We start from the raw sequence: 21,160 nt of genomic DNA on the forward strand, positions 1-21,160 counted from the left end.
CACCTTTCCACACTTAGCTATAAAAGCTCTGAATTGTATGCTGCAACATGTACCAGAGCTTGATGTCTGCCTCCCCTGAACACTTAAGGGATTAACCTTTTGCAAAAGTAAATTCCACAAAGTGAAATCTACTAACTAGTGAAAACTTTCCATTACTACTTCCCTGTCAATTAGGAGATGGTTGTGTATGTGTTTGCCCCAGGGCTGCATCCCTGCTTGTTTTTGTACAAATAAAAATGGCTGGTCTTTTTAAAATAAGAATAGCATTTAAATAAGGTTCTTTGAGACCCTCTCCGCTTTTCACTTGACTTTCTAAATTTTCCTAAGGCAAGGGGTTGTTTTTGGAAACCTGGAGTAACAAAATGAACTCTTTGTTTTAAAGGATCTGAGAGCAGTGTGGTGGTCATGATAGTATTTCTGAGTGTTTAATTAATATTGACTGACATTGCTTAATGTGCCCAAAGTGGAATAAGTGTATTATGTGGTCTGACTTTATGTTGAAATAAAGACAGGAATTATCAGATACAATTCTGACTAGACTGTTGTTACTATTCACCCTCTCAATAGCTTTAAAATCCCTTCTTTTTTTTCCTTCGAGAGAGGTTTATGAAAAAGTCTCATATTGTGAAACTGTTTTAAGGGGGTAAAACTTAGCTCCTCTATGAAGAACTTTGGAGAAATATTTTAACGTGAAAGAATGGAATATGAGAAAGTGTAAATTGGAAAAATGTTGTACAACTATGCTATGCTTAAAACTCTACAGCAGCACATCTGTGCCGCTGTACCGCTTCAGTATAAACACTACCTACTCTGATGGGATGGATTCTCCCATTGGGACAGGTAACCCACCTCTCTGAGAGATGGTAGGCAAGTCAAAGGAAGAATTCTTCTGTAGACCTAGTGCTGTCTACATTGGGACTTATGTCAGTTTAACTATGCCACTCAGGGGTGTGATTTTTCACATCCCTGACTGATGTAGTTCAATAGACCTAATATTCTAGCGTAGACTAGGCCTAAAACTGAATTTTATAAAATTACAGTCTTAAATATTGTAAAAGAGAAAGGTGGAATATAATGTTGCTAAAAATGCTGCCATAAACTATGGTAGATTGTTGTGACTGTTGGTACTTTATACAGTGTTTTAAATGGTTGCATAGCATGTTTCCCAGGGCTAGGAATTAGATGAAATTAGATATTTTTAAATCAAAGCAAGAAGAGACATTGTTCGATGTATGCCAGTCGGTAAGTGAATGAAGATCAAATTCTTTTCTGATATGTGTCCAATGCATGTCCGAGGGGAAGAATTTTGCACTATTCTAGATACTTTAGTTGAGGTGGGTGAGAATGACAGATTTATCTTTAATGTAAATTTCATGTTTTAGTTAGTTTGAAGCAAACCTTTAGCAGTATTGAAATTCATAAGTCATAAAGTAGATTGTTCCTAGAGCTGTTGAATCTAACAGCTGTTCATGTTCCTGTCTATAAAATCATTTCATCCATTCCTACCTCACTTTGCCAGCTATGTAGTTGTGTGTGTGACAGAGAGACATAGATACTGGTAGACAGGAGTATGCGTACTTTCAAATCCATTCCCGTGATAGAGTTTTTGTAGGCAGTGTGTGGCAGTTTTTGTAGGCAGAGATCTTTGTGGTACGCAGTATTTTTCTTTCCACCTTTTTCTTTCAGCCTAATGTCATGAGTCTGTTACTTTTTTGCTGGCTGGCTGATACTGGAGTTTGAGAAAGCACAAGCATAGTAGTCTTCTGCCTTATGAGTAATTTCCTTGCTCACAAAACCCGGGATGACAGGTTGACACCAGGCTGGAGGAGAAAAATAAGTTGCACTTTGCTAAATGTAATCAATGTCCTGTTTTGGGGGGTTGTTTCTTGAATCTGTTTCTGTCAGAATGAAGCAACAGGTAATATGCTTTGATGAAAATCAAAGTGATTTTCAAGAACAACAGGGACATTGTTGTTATTATTTTAAATGTTTACTGTTATGCAAAAGATTAACAGTGAAATATTGGGCCCAATTCTCAGGTGTATTGAGGCCACAGAGTTGGTGTAGCCAGTTGTGAGCAGATCATAAGAAATATAAGTGGCCATACTGGGTCAGACCAGTGGTCCATCTCACCCACTATCCTGTGTTCCTACAGTATCACCCTAGTGCAAGAGGACTGGGGTTTTTTGGTGATGCAGAAATGGTACAGTTGTTTCTGTGTCTCCCCCATCTGCTGCTAGTATAGGGTGTATGATTGGAGGAAAGGTGGGGCAGCTAGAATGATACATCATGCTGATCCTTTTTTCTGGTTTTGTCTGGAGCCATTAGCAACTGGCAAGAGTTAGAGCCCCTACCTTTTCATAACGTGTTTATCATCCTTCTACAGTTATATTGGCCTCCTGTGAAAGGGAGCCCAACACATGGCTTTTGTAACAGCCGGCTTGTGAGCCAAGCTTATTGAGAGTTGTTGTTACCCTGAGAGTTAAAAGCTAAAATGTAACTGACACATAGAAGATGAGATTGTTATAACTCAAAGTATTATGCATATGGAGGTTAATAAATACCGTATTGGCTCAAACAGCAAAATACTGATTCAGATCCAAATCCTACTGAAGCTCCGGAAAGGGGGGTAGTGGGAGGTCAGATACAGGGTTTTGGTTCAGGGCCATCTCTAATGAAAAAGCTCCACTTGGATGGTTACCATGTTTCTGGCTTTGTGATTTCATCTCACTTGATGCTTTGTGGTCCAAGTTGCTGCAGATGTGCCAGCGTGATACCGTGCTGCCTTTGTCCGAGTCACCCTCTCCCCAACAGCAAGAACAAAAAAATGAATAGAAGAGGCTGCTTTTCCAGTCTGTTATTAAAATGTGTTGGTGATGGTCAGCAATTTGAATAGACAGTATTTCCCAAGGGAGTTGTCTCTGAATTAGATAATGGTCCAGCACTTCTGCATGTCTCACGTCCATAAGAATAATAACGATGATGGTGGTACATATTAATGCCCCTTGGTGAATGCTAAGAATGAGTTTCTCCTCTTGTCATCCCAGTGTTAGACAACCTTGAATGTTTAACCCATTTCTGTGGTCATTACGTGGAAGGGATATTGCTCAGGAAAATCCAGCATGTTTCTGACTCCACAGACAGCACTCTACTTTGTCTGCTGTTTGTGATCCAGCATCATTCCTACGGTGTTAGAAAGCACTGTAACATTAGAAGTGCCGTCTTTATGGAGAGATGAAAAAGTAAGGCTGCTAACACTGGCTTTCTGGCCAAATCCCACTTTTGGTAGCTACACTGAGCCTATCTAAATTGCCTTTCTAGCTTCAAGGAGACATGATGCTGTTCTTAACCTAAATTGCTTTGTGGTGTAGCTGCACACTGTCACTTAGCAACTGCATTTCACTCCAGACGTGGTCGCACTTCGGTGTTATGGAAATTATTCTTATTTATTGGTCTAATCATATTCCAATGTTTGAAAAAGAATGTTGATGTCTTTCATGGTGAAACATGGTGTATATTTAATTGTAAGAGCTTTATCTTCCTTCCCAAAGTACTTCCATTTCATGGGACTCAACTAAACTTGTAAACCTTTTGAGGTTCACCCCTCACAAGTGCCTGTGCCTCTTAAGTGTACAGTATAAAGTTCTTGGCCGTATTATTTCATTAGGAAGACAGACATGTTGAGCATTTTGGTGAGATGGTATTAAATTGTGCTGTATATAAAAGTGTGTTTCTCTAGCAGTAATATGTATATGTAGTTGCTTATTTAATTTCTGTGGAACTTATTGCCATGGCAGCTCTGTGCTTTAATAACCAATTCAGACAAGAATTAGATATTAATTCACACAAAGCTAAGAACATTTTAAAAAATCAGAACAAGTGGTCTCCACACACTGCGCAATTAGGGTAGCTAGAATTGGGGGTTTTTGGGGTTTCCAGAGGCCAACAACTTTTAGCCAAGGATCTCAAAGCCAATTGCAAACATGAATAACTATCCATTTAAAAATCAAGCCTGTCTGTAAACAAGCCTGTCTATCTGTGTTACAAATAACACTATAGATTACTAAGATTGCAGACTTGGAGAGCTTTTTAGTAAGTGTAGGTATTTTATATGTATATACATTTTAACCATAGCTCCTTGGAATTACTTTGAAAAGTTTCAACAGTGCAACTAGGTCATTGTAAGAGACAGAAGTGAGCTGAAAAGCTATGGGAAAAAAGGTGTTGTCTGCTCTGGCCTTTAAACACACAATGACAGTAAAATATAGGAAAGCACTTCAAAGTCTGCCTTTAAAGCATTTTAGTCTCCTCATTGTTGAGCCTTTTGTTATTAGGGGACTAGTGGGTGTGATTTTTATCCTGCAATCAGTTTCTGTCAAGTCCAGCCACGTAAACATTGCTAAGGGGGAGTTTAGGAGCTATTATGTATGGTCACTGGTCTCTCTTCTTACACTGACAAAACCAGAGTTGATCTTGAAGGAAGCCAGTAGAGAGGTCTGTGGCACATTTTCTCTGCATGCCTATGAAAACACACACACAAACCAGGAGAATTTTATCTGGAAATGTCAAGTTGTGAAATGTTTAAGTTCCGGCTAGAGAATACTGAAGGTAAAATTGTCATTGACTTTGCCATGTTAATATGGAAGATGCTAAAACATTATTTGCTTGAATAATTATTTTAACTTCTCTTTTCTTATGACTACTCAAAGCTAAAGTTCTGTAAATTGAAGCAGGCTAATTTTAACATACACCCTGAGTGTATTTGCAATGGGAAGTTTAAATGACTAAAGGAGAGGGATAGCAAAGGAGTTTTTCAAATGCTTATAACTCTTCTCTCTGCTCAAAAAATATATTTTCATCTTAGCCAGTATGGTTATATTTTTGCTTGTTGGTTTGTTTCAGGTGTTCGATAGATTTGAGTAGAATCCATAAAAGAGATGAAAATAATCTGTAACTAACATTAAGACTCAAAGATTTCTAACTTCTGCATCTTTAGTTTGTGACCCTTGATGCTGGACAGTATGAATAGCCACCAGAAAGCCAACAGCTCAGCTGGAGGGTCGGAAGGATAGATAATCTCCCAGCTCTATGGTGACAGTTTAACCAATAAGAAAATGAGTTTGAATTTTACTTGGAAGGAGTCTTGCGCAATAATTTTTTCCTAAAAAAAAAAAAAAAAAAAAAAAAAGTACACACAATACAAAGTGTACAGTGCTCACTTTATATTTATTTTTGATTACAACTATTTGCACTGTAAAAAAGGAAGAAAGAAACTGTATTTTTTCAATTCACCTAATACAAGTAGTTTAGTGCAATCTCTTTATCATGAAAGTTGAATTTACAAATGTAGAATTATGTAAAAGAAAAACTGCATTCAAAAATAAAACAATGTAAAATTTTAGAGCCTGCAAGTCCACTCAGTCCAACTTCTTGTTCAGCCAAACGCTCAGACAAACAAGTTTGTTTACATTTGAAGGAGATAATGCTGCCCGCTTCCGATTTACACTGTCACCTGAAAGAGAGAATGGGCATTCTCATGGCACTGTTGTAGCCGGCGTCACAAGATATTCATGTGCCAGATGTGCTAAAGATTCATATGTCCCTTCATGCTTCAACCACCATTCCAGGGGACATGTGTCCATGCTAATGATGGGTTCTGCTCGATAACAATCCAAAGCAGTGCAGACTGACGCATGGTCGTTTTCATTATCTGAGTGTAGCCAGACAGCCAGCCCCCCCCTCTCAGACCAGCATTGCTGGAAACACACGGGAGCCAAAACACCAGGGCACTCCAGCACAGCCTTTGAAGCTGAGAGAAGCACAGGTGTGCTGCTACAATGTGCCTCTGGGAACGTATACAACAATTGGGCTCACAGCAGGCAGAGGCGCTGTGACAGACATGGCTCTTAGCCCCTACTAAAACAGCATGATGCACACACACCAACATCCTAGGTGGGAAAATATTTACCCTGATAAAAGAAATGTCCAGTAGTCGAAACTTATTGTTTCTCCCCTGCAAGTGTGAACTACTCTTGCGAGAGCTGGCGTCACCCCGACAGACCAGCCCCAATTTAGCATAGAAAGGAGAAAGAGAATAAAGGAGTACAGAGGTATAAGTAGGGGACCTACAGCACCATGATTTTTGAGTGCTTTTCACTATCTATCTGCTGGTCAGATAAGTGACAGCCTCCCAAGGCTTCTGCAGCTAAGAGGGTCCCTAAGCCTTGTCCCTTATTCGTCTTTCCGCGAAATTGAGTGACCGATCCTGGCTTGGCACCGCTGGAATCGAGAGATGCAAGGAGGGTAAGAAGCACCCACACCTGATCTCCTATCTTTAGTGTACACATATTTTGAAATAGAGCTCTATACTTTGTTTTCTTTCTTTGGGATTGTAGCTTCAGTTTTGTAATTTGTTTGTGTGTGTAACATCTCTACATTTAAATAAGTAGGCACTAGCAATTTTGTAACCACATGATTAGAATCTAGTTTAATAAATTTTGGTAACCATTTGTGCATAAGCCTGACTTGTTTCTCTGGTTTACTGTGAAGCAGCCAACACAATTAAAGAACCTCAGCCGTTTTGGCTATAAAGCCTGGCCATTAGGTGAGAGTACTAAGAGCCTAGTGTTGAGTTGTTGTTTGGGGCACCTGTCAGTCAATCCTGACTGCCCGCTGCGAAGGAGCTCTGAGCTCTAGCAGTTAAAGTCACGGGTGTGGAGAGGCTCTTAGTGCTGCCATTGGGGCACCTGTCAGTCAGTGTTGACTGCCCGCTGCGAAGGAGCTCTGAGCTCTAGCAGTTAAAGTCACGGGTGATTAGGACCTTGGGGCATCCGTCAGCCTAGCCCGGGCTGCCCGCCGCGAAGGGACAGTGTGTCCTAGCGGTTAAAGTCACGGATGGTATAAATGGGCATAGCTGGCACCTCACCAAACATCCCTGGCCATCGGCTAACACTGAGTCAGATGCCACCAGCAGAAGGTTGATTTTCTTTTTTGGTGGTTTGGGTTCTGTAGTTTCCGAATTGGAGTGTTGCTCTTTTAAGACTTCTGAAAAGCATGCTCCACACCTCGTCCCTCTCAGATTTTGGGAGGCACTTCAGATTCTTAAACCTTGGGTCAAGTCCTATAGCTGTCTTTAGAAATCTCACGTTGGTACCTTCTTTGCATTTTGTCAAATCTGCAGTGAAACTATTCTTAAAATGAACAACATGTGCTGGGTCATCATCTGAGACTGCTATGACATGAAATATATGGCAGAATGCGGGTAAAATAGAGCAGGGGACATACAGTTCTCCCACAAAGAGTTCAGTCACAAATTTAATTAACGCATACTATTTTTTAATGGTCGTCATCAGCATGGAAGCATGTACTCTGGAATGGTGGCCAAAGCATGAAGGGGCATACGAATGTTTAGCACATCTGACACATAAATACCTACAAAAGTGCTATGCAAATACCTGTTTTCACTTTCTGGTGACATTGTAAATAAGAAGAAGGCAGCATTATCTCCTGTAAATGTAAACAAACTTGTTTGTCTTAGCGATTGGCTGAACAAGAAGTAGGACTGAGTGGACTTATGTGCTCTAAAGTTTTACATAGTTTTGTTTTTGAGTGCAGTTATGTAACAAAAAATAATCTATATTTGTAAATTGCACTTTGACGACAAATAGATTGCACTACAGTACTTGTGAGGTGAATTGAAAAATATTATTTCTTTTGTTTATCATTTTTACAATGCAAGTATTTATAATAAAAATAATATACACTTTGGTTTCAATTACAACACAAAATATACATGAAAATGTAGAAAAACATCCAAAATATTTAATAAATTTCAATTGGTATTCTGTTTGTTTAACAGTGCAATTAAAACTGCAATGAATTGTGATTAATTTGTTTAATCGCAATTAATTTTTTGAGTTAATTGCGTGACTTAACTGCAATTAATCAACAGCCGTAAAAATAACCCCAACCACTTTCCTTTTTAATTTTTAGAATGTATTTGGGTTTTTTTCCTGGCTTGTGTTGTAAGGTTAGATTTGTTTGGAGTACTACAATTTAATGTCTGGGGCCCTGTTGTGGCTTTTAGATCCAGAGCACCACTGCTGGAAGAGGTGTGGGAGCAGAGGTGCACCAAGATACCCGTGGCAGTTGCTGGGGGTATTCAGATGGTATCGTTCTGTGGCAGGCAGAATGCTTCAGAGTTATATCTACACTGCATAAAAAGCCTATGGCAGGCCCATATCAGCTGACTTGGGCTAATGGGGGTCGGGCTGCGGGGCTATACATCTGCAGTGTAGACATTCGGGTTTGGGGGCTCAGGCTGGAGCCCAGGATCTGGAGCCCAGGATCTGGGGCCCTCCTTCCTCAAGGAGCTCCCAGAGCCTGTGCTCCAGACAAAGCCTGAATGTCTACACTCAATTTTATAGCTCCGCAGCCCGAGCTCCAAAAGTGCAAGTCAGCTGACACAGTCCAGACGCAGGTCTTCTTTATTGCCGTGTAGACTTACCCAGAACGGGCTGGGGAGAGCGCACTAAGGAGAGACTCTGTCTCTATTTTAGATGTCAGTAATGTACTCTCCCTGGAAACAGGCCTCTAATCATAGCCTCACTGGTTGAGGATCACTTCTGGCTGCACACTCGAATTTAATAAATCCCCCGTTTGTGCTATGGAGCACAAGCACAGCATCCTGGATGCCCTTGTCTCTCCCTATAACATATATGCGTTATAAGTTAAGTGGCTGATAGAGACTGCAAATGCCAAAACTGGATGGTTGAAGATGATTTCTGTTCAAGAATATAAAAGAAAGCCAGAAGAAATGCTATGCTCTTTTTCTTTCCTCCATGACTTTTGCTTCAGTACACTGAAATATGTCACGTACTGAGGCCACACGCAGAGCCATATTACAGCCATGGGGGCAAATCCTGCTCAACTTATGTGCGTGCAGCAGAATTAATATGGTTAGGACAGTTCCCCTGTACATAGTGGGAATAGGGTGTGAGGAGCCTAGGGAGGGGTCCACAACTCCCTCATGCAATGGAGCACCTCCACCAGGCTGCTGAGGGAGTGGTGGAGGGATAGGGCCTGTAGATCTGCCAGTCATTCCTGCTAAGAGAATGCAACCAGAGCCACACCATGGCACACGGTGACCTGGAGGGGAAGGGAAGACAGCTAGTTCCCCCAGATCCCAGTGGATTTATGTCCGCAGTTCATTGTGGCTGAGCGCACGCAAGAGACAATTTGCTCCATAGTTGGTTCTGATCTACAACCTGGACTATGTCACAGGCATGAATCTGTTTGGATTTCTTTTATTAACAGAGTTTAATCCTGGTGAAAGATGCTAAAGCGAGAGCATGGGAAACTTGACCTCGCTTGTTTGTTTATACAAGGGGTGTGGCACAGGGAGTAGTAGTTGAAGCTTCTGCGGCTGCCCTGCCCACGCCTAAATGCTAATTTGGCCTGGCCCCTTTAGCGGTGAGTGAATAGTTTGGCACACGGGCCGCTGAACAGCCATCTGATGGTAACACTTTTCATTCCTGCCCCGCGAGGCCTGGATACAGGCCCGGTGACTGGGAGGAGGAAGGTTGCACGTATCATAACCATTCCCCCCAGATTTCAACAACTCCATCTCATTGTTTATTTAACATATTGATATATTTGGTTTTTAACATTTCAGAGTAAGGTAAGTGTGTAATTCCATTTTGCCTGTCTTGATTAACAGTACCACTGCATGCTCACGTTTATCATGGCCTTATAAGAGCTGTAATCACTGTGCAGAGATTATATACTTGGCCCATTAATATGTAGGGAAGCAGGGAGGATTTTGCAAATGTGACAGAATAATTTAGAGTCTTACACTGTATCCTATATAGCCGAATTTAATATGGCGGTTACATTAATTAGCACCAAAGGTATCTTAATGAATTTAAAACCTGAAAGACAATTGTGCCCCCACCCCCAAACTTTTAAGTGCCTGTGCAGTATATTTCACATGTGCTTTATATGGACTGATGCATTGGAACTGCATTTAAACCAATGAGTGCTGAATTAATCGAAGATGCACATCCTCTTTAACACATATGTACAAGTACTGACATGCAGATCTGAGGCTATTAGTGCTGTTCTTATAGTTGGAACCCCACAGGTCTCTTGAAATTTTTATAATGAAAAATTGCCCGATCCACTGTCATGCCTTTATCACAGCTCCAGGTTATTTTATTAGTGTGCAGCCATAGCATGACTGAGAATACTTTACGGAATACAGAATTATCATATCCTATTTTTATGACGTCTTTAGGAGTTCCGTGAAGCATCTCTGCTGTCAATGAGTTCTTTCTTTATTGGCAGGGAAAGCTGCAAGTTGCTTGTGATTTTAATAAATTAAGACCTAACTCTACTTCCTCTTTTGGGCACACACTGATTGTTAGCAGAATAGAGGGTTCAGAATTTGGGAACGCTCAGTTCCAAATTTCCAGGAAGAGAGATTATGTAGTGAGCTTTTTTGATGGGAAAGTCATTGGTGTAATCAAAGGAAGTTTAAATGCTTTGCTGCTGTAAATAGACACAAACCCTCAATACTCAGTGATGGATGTCTACTTTTTTTTGTTTGTTTGTTTGTTTTATTTTTTTTTATGATCTACTAAAAGGTGGATACACAGCAAACCCCCAAATCTCAGGGAAATTTGGATCCAGATCTGATCTAATTCTGGTAATATAAACATCACTTTATACAGGGGTTAATTTTAATAGCTCACCTTTGTAAATCGGGAGTAATTCCACGTGGTGTTGGGTCAGAATCTGGCCCCCTCATATGAAAATCTTAATTTAGTGAATAGTTTGTGGCCAGGGAAAATTCAATTTATTAGAATCAGGTAGGAGATGAGAGGGAAATTAATTTTTAACTCTGAACCATGGAACATCCTGAAAGCTTTTTTTTTTTTAACCCAGAAAATACAAAAGCCTGAGATTTCTGTTGAATTTCATAAATGGTTTTATTTGTACAGTAGTTGAAATAAACAAACCCCATTGTTTTTGAGTCCAAACAAAAGATCCCAAAACTCACATCTAAGCTGAAAACTCAGAAAACATCATAGGGAGCTCTACAAGTGATGGACTTGGTAATAGTAGGTTTTGTGCATGCTACTATAGTTTATTTACAAGAGCCATAGTAAGTCACAACTGATTACTGTGGTTTCCTGTCTTCTTCCACCTGGTTTAATCTTTTCACCATAGACAATCCCACTGGGTTCCACTGTCTTTGGGTTCACACAACTATATAGCTTTGACAGGTTTCAGAGTAGCAGCCGTGTTAGTCTGTATTCGCAAAAAGAAAAGGAGGTCTTGTGGCACCTTAGAGACTAACCAATTTATTTGAGCATAAGCTTTCGTGAGCTACAGCTCACTTCATCGGATGCATTCAGTGGGGAGATTTATATACACACAGAACATGAAAAAATGGGTGTTACCATACACACTGTAAGGAGAGTGATCACTTAAGATGAGCTATTAACAGCAGGAGAGCGGGGGGTGGGGGGGGGAACCTTTTGTAGTGATAATCAAGGTGGGCCATTTCCAGCAGTTGACAAGAACGTCTGAGGAACAGTGGGGGGGAATAAACATGGGGAAATAGTTTTACTTTGTGTAATGACCCATCCACTCCCAGTCTCTATTCAAGCCTAAATTAATTGTATCCAGTTTGCAAATTAATTCCAATTCAGCAGTCTCTCATTGGAGTCTGTTTTTGAAGTTTTTTTATTGAAGAATTGCCACTTTTAGGTCTGTAATCGAGTGACCAGAGAGATGGAAGTGTTCTCCGACTGGTTTTTGAATGTTATAATTCTTGACATCTGATTTGTGTCCATTTATTCTTTTACGTAGAGATTGTCCAGTTTGACCAATGTACATGACAGAAGGGCATTGCTGGCACGTGATGGCATATATCACATTGGTTGACGTGCAGGTGAACGAGCCTCTGATAGTGTGGCTGATGTGATTAGGCCCTATGATGGTGTCCCCGGAATAGATATGTGGACACAGTTGGCAACGGGCTTTGTTGCAAGGATAGGTTCCTGGGTTAGTCTTTTTGTTGTGTGGTGTGTGGTTGCCGGTGAGTATTTGCTTCAGGTTGGGGGGCTGTCTGTAAGCAAGGACTGGCCTGTCTCCCAAGATCCGTGAGAATGTTGGGTCGTCCTTCAAGATAGGTTGTAGATGTAGAAGCCCTCTATGCCAACATTCCACACAAAGATGGACTACAAGCCATCAGGAACAGTATCCCCGCTAATGTCACGGCAAACCTGGTGGCAAAATATTTTGTTTAAAAAAAAAAAAGCCACCAGAAGTGATGGCAACATGTTGACATGTAGCATTTAAAATAAATAAATACACTAACTACATACACTGCACTGAATACAAGAATACTTAAAATGCATCTGACAAAATTCATCCATCACAGCTTCTTTTTAAATATTTTTAGTCTGGAAGTTGTAAATGGAGACCAATTCAGTACAGTAAGTTAATATTGCAGTAACAGAAAAACTGCAATTTATTTTGCTGAAAAATGACTTGCATAGTCCCTTTCATCCAGAAAGATCCCAAAACACTTTGCTTCACCTATCACTGCCATGCAACCACTTTGCATAACAACACTATGCAGCAACACAAGGTAATGAAGGAGATAATTATTTCCAATTGGTGCTGGAGAGGCAAAGTGGCCTGCTAGAAAGGACACTGAACTGAGATTCAGGAAACCTAAAAACTATTGCCAGATCTGTCGCTGCCCTGTTGTATGACCTTGGGCACGTCACGTCCCTTACCTGTGCCTTTGTTTCCCATCCTGCCGTTTGTCTGTGTTGTCTATTCAGATTGTGAACTCTTTGAGGCATGGATTGTCTCTCGCTATCATACACATTAGATTAGAGCAGCAATCACATGTACAATTGCAATGTAGACCTACTGATACAAGAGTATCATTGCAGTGTAGACCTACTGATACGAGACCATTGTGCAAGTCCACTGACTTCATGGGAATTACTTCTGATTTACACTGGGTTACTTTAGAATCAGGCCCTGGTTTTCTATGCAGTTTCATGCAGTGTACACCATGGGATATGCTAAAGAGGAAGGATTGTTCTGGAAGCATGTACTGCTCTTTGTTCACGGTAATCAGTAAAACACCGATGTCCTAGATGAGATATTGAGCTAAAATTCACGTTTTCAGTGGAAGCCTGTTGAAATCAGTGGAGTTAAATCTGGGATGAATTTGGTCCAAGCTGCTTTAAATTACAGAGGAAAAAAATTCCTCCTACCAAGACTTGGAGCCATACAGCGCATAATAATAAAGTTGTACCTCTTACAGTTGATGGATATTCATGTAAGTTGATAACCTTACATATATATCAACTAATGTATTTTAGAAGCTAGATGGAATGCTGAATGATAGCAAAGAAACAGGGCATTCACTTGCTGAGGGGCAAAATCTAACCCAGCACCCATCCTGAGCAGCTGCACAGGGCAGGTGCTAGGTTGGAGGTTGAAGTAGTCAGTGTAGCCTCCCTGGGTGGAGGTGGGGAAAGGGAGAGAGGCTGGAGGTTCTGTGCAACAACTAATCATCCTGCTCCTCCCCAACCTGGCATGCAGTTGCTGCACAGTGGGCCCCACAGAGCGGAGCTCCATGCTGCACAGGTTCTGTGCATCCCCTATGTTGTCCCTTGGGTTTCTGCTTCCTTGCCCTGTGCCATGGAACATCTCCATTTTCTATGGTCTTCTGGGGAGCTTCCACACTCAATGAGGAAGTAGCTGGGTTTGGATCCAAGAGCCTTGTATGTACTAAATAAAGCTGCAGCACCCATTGAAAAAAAATCCTTTCCCCTCATTTCCCCCTACTTTCCTCTGACTCACAACTACCTCAGTGCAGGGTCTTTCAGAGCCATCAGTGATAGTCTCCAGCCAGTCCTTAAGTTCCATGAAACCCCCACCAGCCCAGCTGTATTATTAGCTAAATATATGTCTTCCTGGACCTGTTGGTCCAGGTCTTGAGGTTGCTGCTGTAACATTTCACTTGTGAGCATTGGGACATAACGTGTTTGTGGTTGCTTCCTCTTCTCACCTCTAACTCTCCTGTTTTTCCTATTGCAGTCCTATAGCAATTCCTGTAGCACTCAGTCCTATAGCAATTCAGTTCTGTTTGTTCTTTTCAGGGAGTAAAGATCATAATCTGTTTGGCTAAGAGTAAAGAGATGCCTACGAAGCCACTGTACGGAGACTGCAGTCAGACAGTCCTCAAGTGTGTCCTTCAGTGAACAATAGCATCTAATCCCTACCATTTATTCGTAATGCTGAAAAAGTGAGATGCTTATCTCTGTGCAGCTGATACTTGAGGCTTTGTTCCTTTTTTATGAAGTTATGAAGACTCCTGATAACGGGCATTTCACTTCTGTTCTTTGTGTGCGTGATTGGCTGCTCATCCTGATTAGGGGAAGAGACAGTGGGTGTAGAGACAGTGGCTAGCTGGATTGTTGTTTCAATAGCTTCAGCCTTCCTGTTGAAGCTGGATCCTAAGGCTTTAATGAAGTTCCCAGCAGATAACAAAGCTGAAAAACTTCAAGCTTCACTTCTAAAAATAGCAAATATTTAGCAGGCTGGGGGCAAAATACAGAGCCTCTGAACCTGATTCTCTTCTCATTCTCTTCTCAGTTGTACATCTTTATAATTCATTAATTTGAGTGGAATTACACTAGTGTAAGTGTGAGGAGAATATAATCCTTTGGATTTCAGTTTGTTTTTTAACCAGAGGCAGATTTTATTTTTTTGTTTAACTCCAAACAAAAGAGATTCTGCTGTTGGAAAATTTTCCTCTGGGTAAGGAATGTGCTTTTAAAATACTTTATATTTAAGGATTTAGAACAGTTCCTTTACTGAATGCTGATATATGATCCATTAAGTGGCTAAATTGTCATCTTGACAATAATAACATCTAACTCTTTAAAACAATATGTCAAATTCTGCTCTCATGTTATGCCAGTACATATCTGCAATGATTCCATTGGACAGAATTTTGCTTAGCTACATCTATGTATATCTGGATTAACTCCATTGATTATCCATGGAGTTCTTCTAGTTTTACAGTATTGTAACTGGAAGCAGAATTGTAGCCTTGTAAGAGATCACAAATGCTAAAGTATTTAAAGAGCTGGTTGATTAAACAGGTTTCACTGAACAGGTTGTTTAAATCTTTGAAAATATAAAGCTTTCAATGTCAAAAACCCACTGTGTCAAGTACTCATAAATTAGTGGGCAAAAGTCTCATATCCATTTCATGTTGTAAATCTCTTCTGTACTTTTTGAACTTGTGTTGTGCATAGATCTTCCATTTGTACATAGAACTTCCATTCATGTCAGTGGGAGAGTACTGTGTTAAATGATTGAATATGCCTTAGAGATCTGCTGGGTGGACAGGAGAGTATGTATTGTTGGTAGATGAACCAAAATGCCATCAGCAAGTCTGTAGTAAGTCTTCTGTTTAACTATCTATTGGTTCACTAATTTATTATCGTGTGTAATGTTTATTAACTAAATGTTGTATATTTTTGGTAATATTAGCAATATAGCTTCCAGGCTGGCTTTCGCTAAAGTGCAAATCAAATACCACTTCCCAGAGCCTGTCTGTGAGCTTTATGGATTTCTCCCTCTTCCACTCCAAAATGATTTAAGGAAATGATTCTCTTTTGCTGTTGTTTTGCTTAATGAATTCAATGATATGCTATATTCTGTATCAGAGATTCTCCCAGCATGTAAGTATAGTCTCAGTAACTAAATTCAGAAGGATAGTTTTATTTAAAAAGTCAAAAACAGAGATATGAGGAATTTGGGGTAATGGAAATGCGACATGGTTTTATATTCTTCCCAGTGTAATGGCATAATGATGATGTAGTAAAGTAATGGATCCTGATTGTTGCTACACAGCCTACAATGCTATGGCTGGAAAAGAAAACTGTTGTTTGCCTTTCTGGCAAAAATAATTTCCTGGCTGTATCTAAAAAGCTCAGATTTGGTCCACTACCCTGACTGTTCTGCACAGGCCCCTGATCAGAGCATTAAATAACAAATTCAAACTGAGGCTCAGGCATACTCAGCCCTTCCCCGTCATCCCAACATTTTCTCCCAAGGAGTTAGTGATGGGGATGGAGGAAGTCTGGGAGAGAAAGAAGTAAATATTTGAGTGACTGATGACTTTTTTAAATAGGGGCCTGACGGATCTATTCAGGGCTTTGGAATGATAGTTTTCCCTGATGGAAGTAAGCCAGAGGGGACTTAAGTCTCTCCTCTCCTTTGCATTCCATGAGCAGAGTCTGGAGACAATTGCATTCTGGCTTCTCACTGCCCCAGTACTGGCTGTGCTTAATAGACACAATCTTGGTTAGCTGGTGTAACTCCATTGTCTTCACTGGAATTCTCTTCTGTTTTACAATGATATAAGTGGGTTTCAGAAGCAGGCTCACTGTGTACATAGGACTGTAGATATAAGGGCATCCAATATATTTGGAATATCTTTCTTTAAAAACAACCAACTAACATTTTAGCTTGTATGTATATTTCATTCCACAGACTAGCATCTTACCAGGGAGACAGTTATAACTGATTTGACTTTTCTTGTTCTCCTGAAGAAACATTTACTGAATCAACTGTATATCGCTTGTGTTGCATGTGCAGTGAGTCTTACCACATAGTTATTCCGTTTCTTATCTGGTCCTATATATGTGACTTGGGTTGATGAGAGGGGAAAAAGTCTGTTCAATCTGACTCATAATTTTTGCATGAGTGTAATTTTTCTCCAATGAAATTTCCATATTGCTAGGCTGCTGCTAATATGGGTCTCCCCACCTTCCACCTCTAGCTATCATCCCCATTCCTTTATAAACACTGTATAATATTGTGTTATAACTTTAGAGGTTCATGAAAAGTGTACGGAAGAAGAACCTGCCTCTCTGAGCCTCAGGCTGTGTCATCTCAGCCATTGCCTCCCACCTGAGTATTGTCCAACATGTGACAGGTCCATTTTCCAGTTTTAAACAAAAAGCTTTAATAAATAATTTATATAGACTATTGAACTGGAATGGAGACTGACACGTTGCCAATGATAGCATCACATCAGTGTGACTGAACAATTGCCCCATCTGGAATCTGAGTCATTTACCTCCTTTTATAAAGTAAAGTGTGCAGTCAAGATATTTCTGTAGGTAGTAAAGATATTTCTATCCTGAAATGTTAAGTGTCCTTCTCATTAATCAGATACCTGTCCTGGGAACTAGATAAGGTGCAACTTTGCTTTGACTGCTTCCAAGGTCAGTGCTATTGTTTGCATTGGTTCAAGGAGATCTGGTTGGCTGCTGATAGTCCTGTCTGCCTTTTTCCCCCTTTGATTCTTTTTGGGAATACATGTCTTGTAAGAAACCATGAAGCACACACAATAAAAGTTCATTAGTGGGCATCAGATCAGAAACTTACGTAGCCCCCAGTTTTTAGAGAGGTCAGTTGTGTGCTCAGTTTTGTTGTTACAGGCAGTGCTGCTTATTAGCACATCCTGTGTTGTACTGAGTTCAAATACCCTATTTTCTTTCCCTGTTCCCAGCAGGGGTATAATCACAGTCTCTCTGTGAACAGTGGATATAGATTTGACAGGAAGAGGAGTCAAATTGAGCCAATTCAGTGGTCCATTCAGGGTTGGATTAGGGCATGTTGGGGCCCTTGGCAAACCACTTTATGGTTGTGGTGGTGGTGGTGGGGTGTCGGGGAACCCCTTTATCTCCTAGAAAGGCAAGGACAGCAGCATTGGAACATCTTCTCTCGCCCCTCCAAGTGGCATCAAGAGAGGGAGGGAGAGGTACCATAACCAATACCCTTTTACTCCCCAGAGAGGCAGGGGTGATCATGAGAGGGGTCTCCCAGTCACCACCACAGAAACCAGGAAGTTGAGGTGGGCTGGACCTTCTCTACTTTTCTCCTCCTGAAACATAAATAATTCTCTGCTGGAATGGTTTTGGAAGAGGCTCCCAGAGCAGTGTGTCTTGGCATTAACACCCCATTGAGCTGTAAAGGGCAGTTCACTCTTCTGAGCAATTGTTTCAGGCTCTCTGCAGACTGCTTGGTCTACAGTTTCAAGCTGTTCTTTGCAGCCACCAGGGCTAGAAACTTACTTTTTCATTTAAAAGCAAACAGAAAGTAAATTTATGATGTGGTCCCATGACTCAGAGCTGGAATCATAGGCACTGATCTAAAGTCCTGTGCCTTAATCCAGCCTGGCATACACCATTCTTGCACGTCTCTGTGGGCCTTCTAGGTTTTGTCAGTATTTAGCTTTTCATTCTAAAAATAATTGCTAGTCCCTATGGTTGTGAAGATACTGTTCCAAATGTAGTCCCTGGATGAGGATTGAGTGATGTTTTAGATCAGTGAGCACTCCTGATATGATGGACACGGAAGTTTTGTCTGCAGACCCTAGCAGAGGTAGTGAAGTCAGTCTTGAGTGGCTCCAGTCCTTTCTCTGAGATAATCTAAAGGGGAGTTAGAGAAGGTTCTCTACAGTGTGGTACAGTACCACAAAGATCTGTTTTGTCATGCTTCTTGTTCGGGGTTCTTCTGAGGCAGCTGAGGTTAGTGAGAGGACATAGGCTGCAATGTCTGCAATATGCTGATGTCACAGCTGTCTCTCACAACCAACCAGGATCATGTAATGAATTGTTTGACCCAGTGTCTATATGAGCCTGGGGTTTGGGTGAGGACTAGCTGCGTCAGGCTCAGTTCAGACAAGATGGAGACAGATCTCATGGGCTCAGGGAAAACAGATGGTGAGCTAAGCAGAACTTACAGTGCTGCCCCTGGTTGAGGGAGAGTGATGTCCATTTTTACTGGAGATGCACAGATGTCATGCTAAAACCTGGTGTCGAGGTAGCAGCTATGGACAAGAGCATTTTTTTTAATTTCATCTGTCTCTGGTGAGAAGAAGCCAGTCACTTTTCCCTCCAAAGCAGAACTTGGCACATTTACCTGGTCCTTTGTCACCTTGGGATTGGATTCCCCTAATGTGCTCTGCATGAAGCTACCCCTTGAGACCGTTCATAACTGAAACTAGTGCAAAATACCATGACCTGCTTATTAAGTGGACTTTCACATGGGGAACACAACAAGAATACTCTGGAATCTGTAGTGGCAACTTAAAAGTTTCTGGCAGGAATTCAGGGTATTGGTGTTAACCTATAAAGCTATCTGTTGTTTGGGCAGTGGTTGCTCAAAACACTGCTTTTTTCCCTGCACCATTCTGTTGCATTGCAGTTCAGGGGACGCACTCAAATGTGGAGCCTCCTTGATATGATTCGGGCTGTTTGTGGCGCATTCTCTGCTTTGGATCTCTCTCTCCCCACCTGGTGTACCATGGCCTAAATGTGTAGATCTTTAGGTCATGCTGTCTCTTTTCAACTAGGCATCTGGAGAAGGATGAGTTGAGGGTTGAAGAGGTTTGTGAGCTGTGGGAGTTATTTTATGTGCTGGTCTGTGTTTATTTTATCCTGGGAAGAGTATTAATGAAATTGAAATTAAGTTGTCAGTGTGCCAGAGTTTGGGATGAGCATCTATATATATCTATATAACTGTTTATCATTGTGTCTGTACACACACACACACACACGCACTCACTCTCTCTCTCTCAGAGAAAAAGCCACTGATAATGAATACAGGAAAAATAGGAATAAAGATGAAAGTGATCTATTTCAAAATGAGAAAAGTTATTTGGGGTAAATAGGAAAAACAGGGAGAAAATGAAGAAGTAATTGGCAGGTGAAATGAGTGCTTGAATAGGCTTACTTGCCAGCAGATTAATTCACATTGCTAAGCATTAAATGTTTCCTTACGTTCTTATCTACATATGTGAATCAACCTTTTGAATGGCATTCAGCAATTTAACTGTTGCAGTTTAGTAGATAGGGCAAGTTATATAGTATGTTCACAAACTATCAGTGTGTGTCTAAATGAAATCCTTGTTTACTATTTTGAATTTAAAGGGACCCGAACAGCTCTGCTTCATTTTACTATAATCTAGCATTCCTTAAACAGAAGGCTAGAGTTTACTCTGCATTATAAGCTGAGTCAGCCCTTTGCTGAAACCAGAGGGCTTCAAACAAATAAGGAGAATTCTCCTGAAAAATTATTAAGCTGAGGCCACCAGGCTCTGCTGAGGTAGGGACTTTCCAAGCACATGGCTCAGATGAGAGCACTGACCTTACTGTTCTTCTAAATTGCAGACCTGTTTAGATGCCAGGCTGCAAATTAATTTCACAGGCCCAAAGGAACATTCTTATGCAGGGTCACTTGGGTGCCTGACTACTGGAAAGCAGAAAATGTGTACCCTTGAGAGTTCACCTTTATTATGTGCTTGTAGAATATCAAATAAGTAAATGTCATCCATGATAGAGCTGGAAAGCTCTTCATTTACAGCTCTGTGTAGTCCATCCCACTACAGTAGGGCAACACTGGCGGTTTTGATAATTCTCTAAGGGCATAATTTTGCATGAGGGGGATTATGACTTCAAGAATCTCATGCATGTAAGAGGAGCAGGATTTTTCCCTAAATGACTTCTTCATTTTTGAACGTTTCTGGTGATGATGGCTTTGACAATTACATTACCCAATTTTAGCATTTTCTCATTGATCTCACACCTAGATCCTCATTCTCGATTCATTTATTTATACAAGTATAACATGGTTTACATCAATGGCCTTGCAACTGATGTACTGTGGTATATGTGAGTAGAGAATCAGGTCCTCTTGTTTTAGTCATGGATTCATGTAACTTCTCATATCACTTATTTTATCTAGTCCCCACAAGGATGAAATATTTTCATTAATAGTTTTGTTCAGAAGGGATTCATATCTTAGGTATTTGATCAACATGAACACAGATATCTAAAAGTTTCAATTTTTGCTTCATGCATGTTTCACAATAATAACTTAGATTTTTGTCAAAATTTACAATTTGGCCTAGGATAAAATTTTATTTGTTTTAATTGCATCTCCTTTTTGAAGTGAAACATTTAATTGGTGTGTTTGCAACTCTCTGTTTGTACAACAATTATGCAATGCTTGGGCTTCATAGAGTCAGGACTGAGTTAACTCC

At 40.6% G+C, this 21,160-nt stretch overlaps 1 protein-coding gene across 7 annotated transcripts in view; it reads left to right on the forward strand.

Moving 5' to 3' along the window:
* The window catches only part of ARHGAP24 (Rho GTPase activating protein 24), a 316,434-nt gene that overhangs the window by 209,479 nt on the left and 85,795 nt on the right, over positions 1–21,160 (forward strand). The window contains exon 1 of one of the 7 annotated variants that reach the window (XM_074950530.1): positions 14,719–14,853. The exons of the other annotated variants lie outside the window; for them this stretch is intronic. The gene's annotated coding sequence lies outside the window, so the exon portion shown is untranslated. Of the gene's footprint in view, positions 1–14,718; positions 14,854–21,160 lie in introns of those variants that run through there. 7 annotated transcript variants of the gene reach the window in all.

The sequence above is a fragment of the Natator depressus genome, chromosome 4, assembly GCF_965152275.1.
Source record: "Natator depressus isolate rNatDep1 chromosome 4, rNatDep2.hap1, whole genome shotgun sequence".
Classification (NCBI taxonomy): Eukaryota; Metazoa; Chordata; order Testudines; family Cheloniidae; genus Natator; species Natator depressus.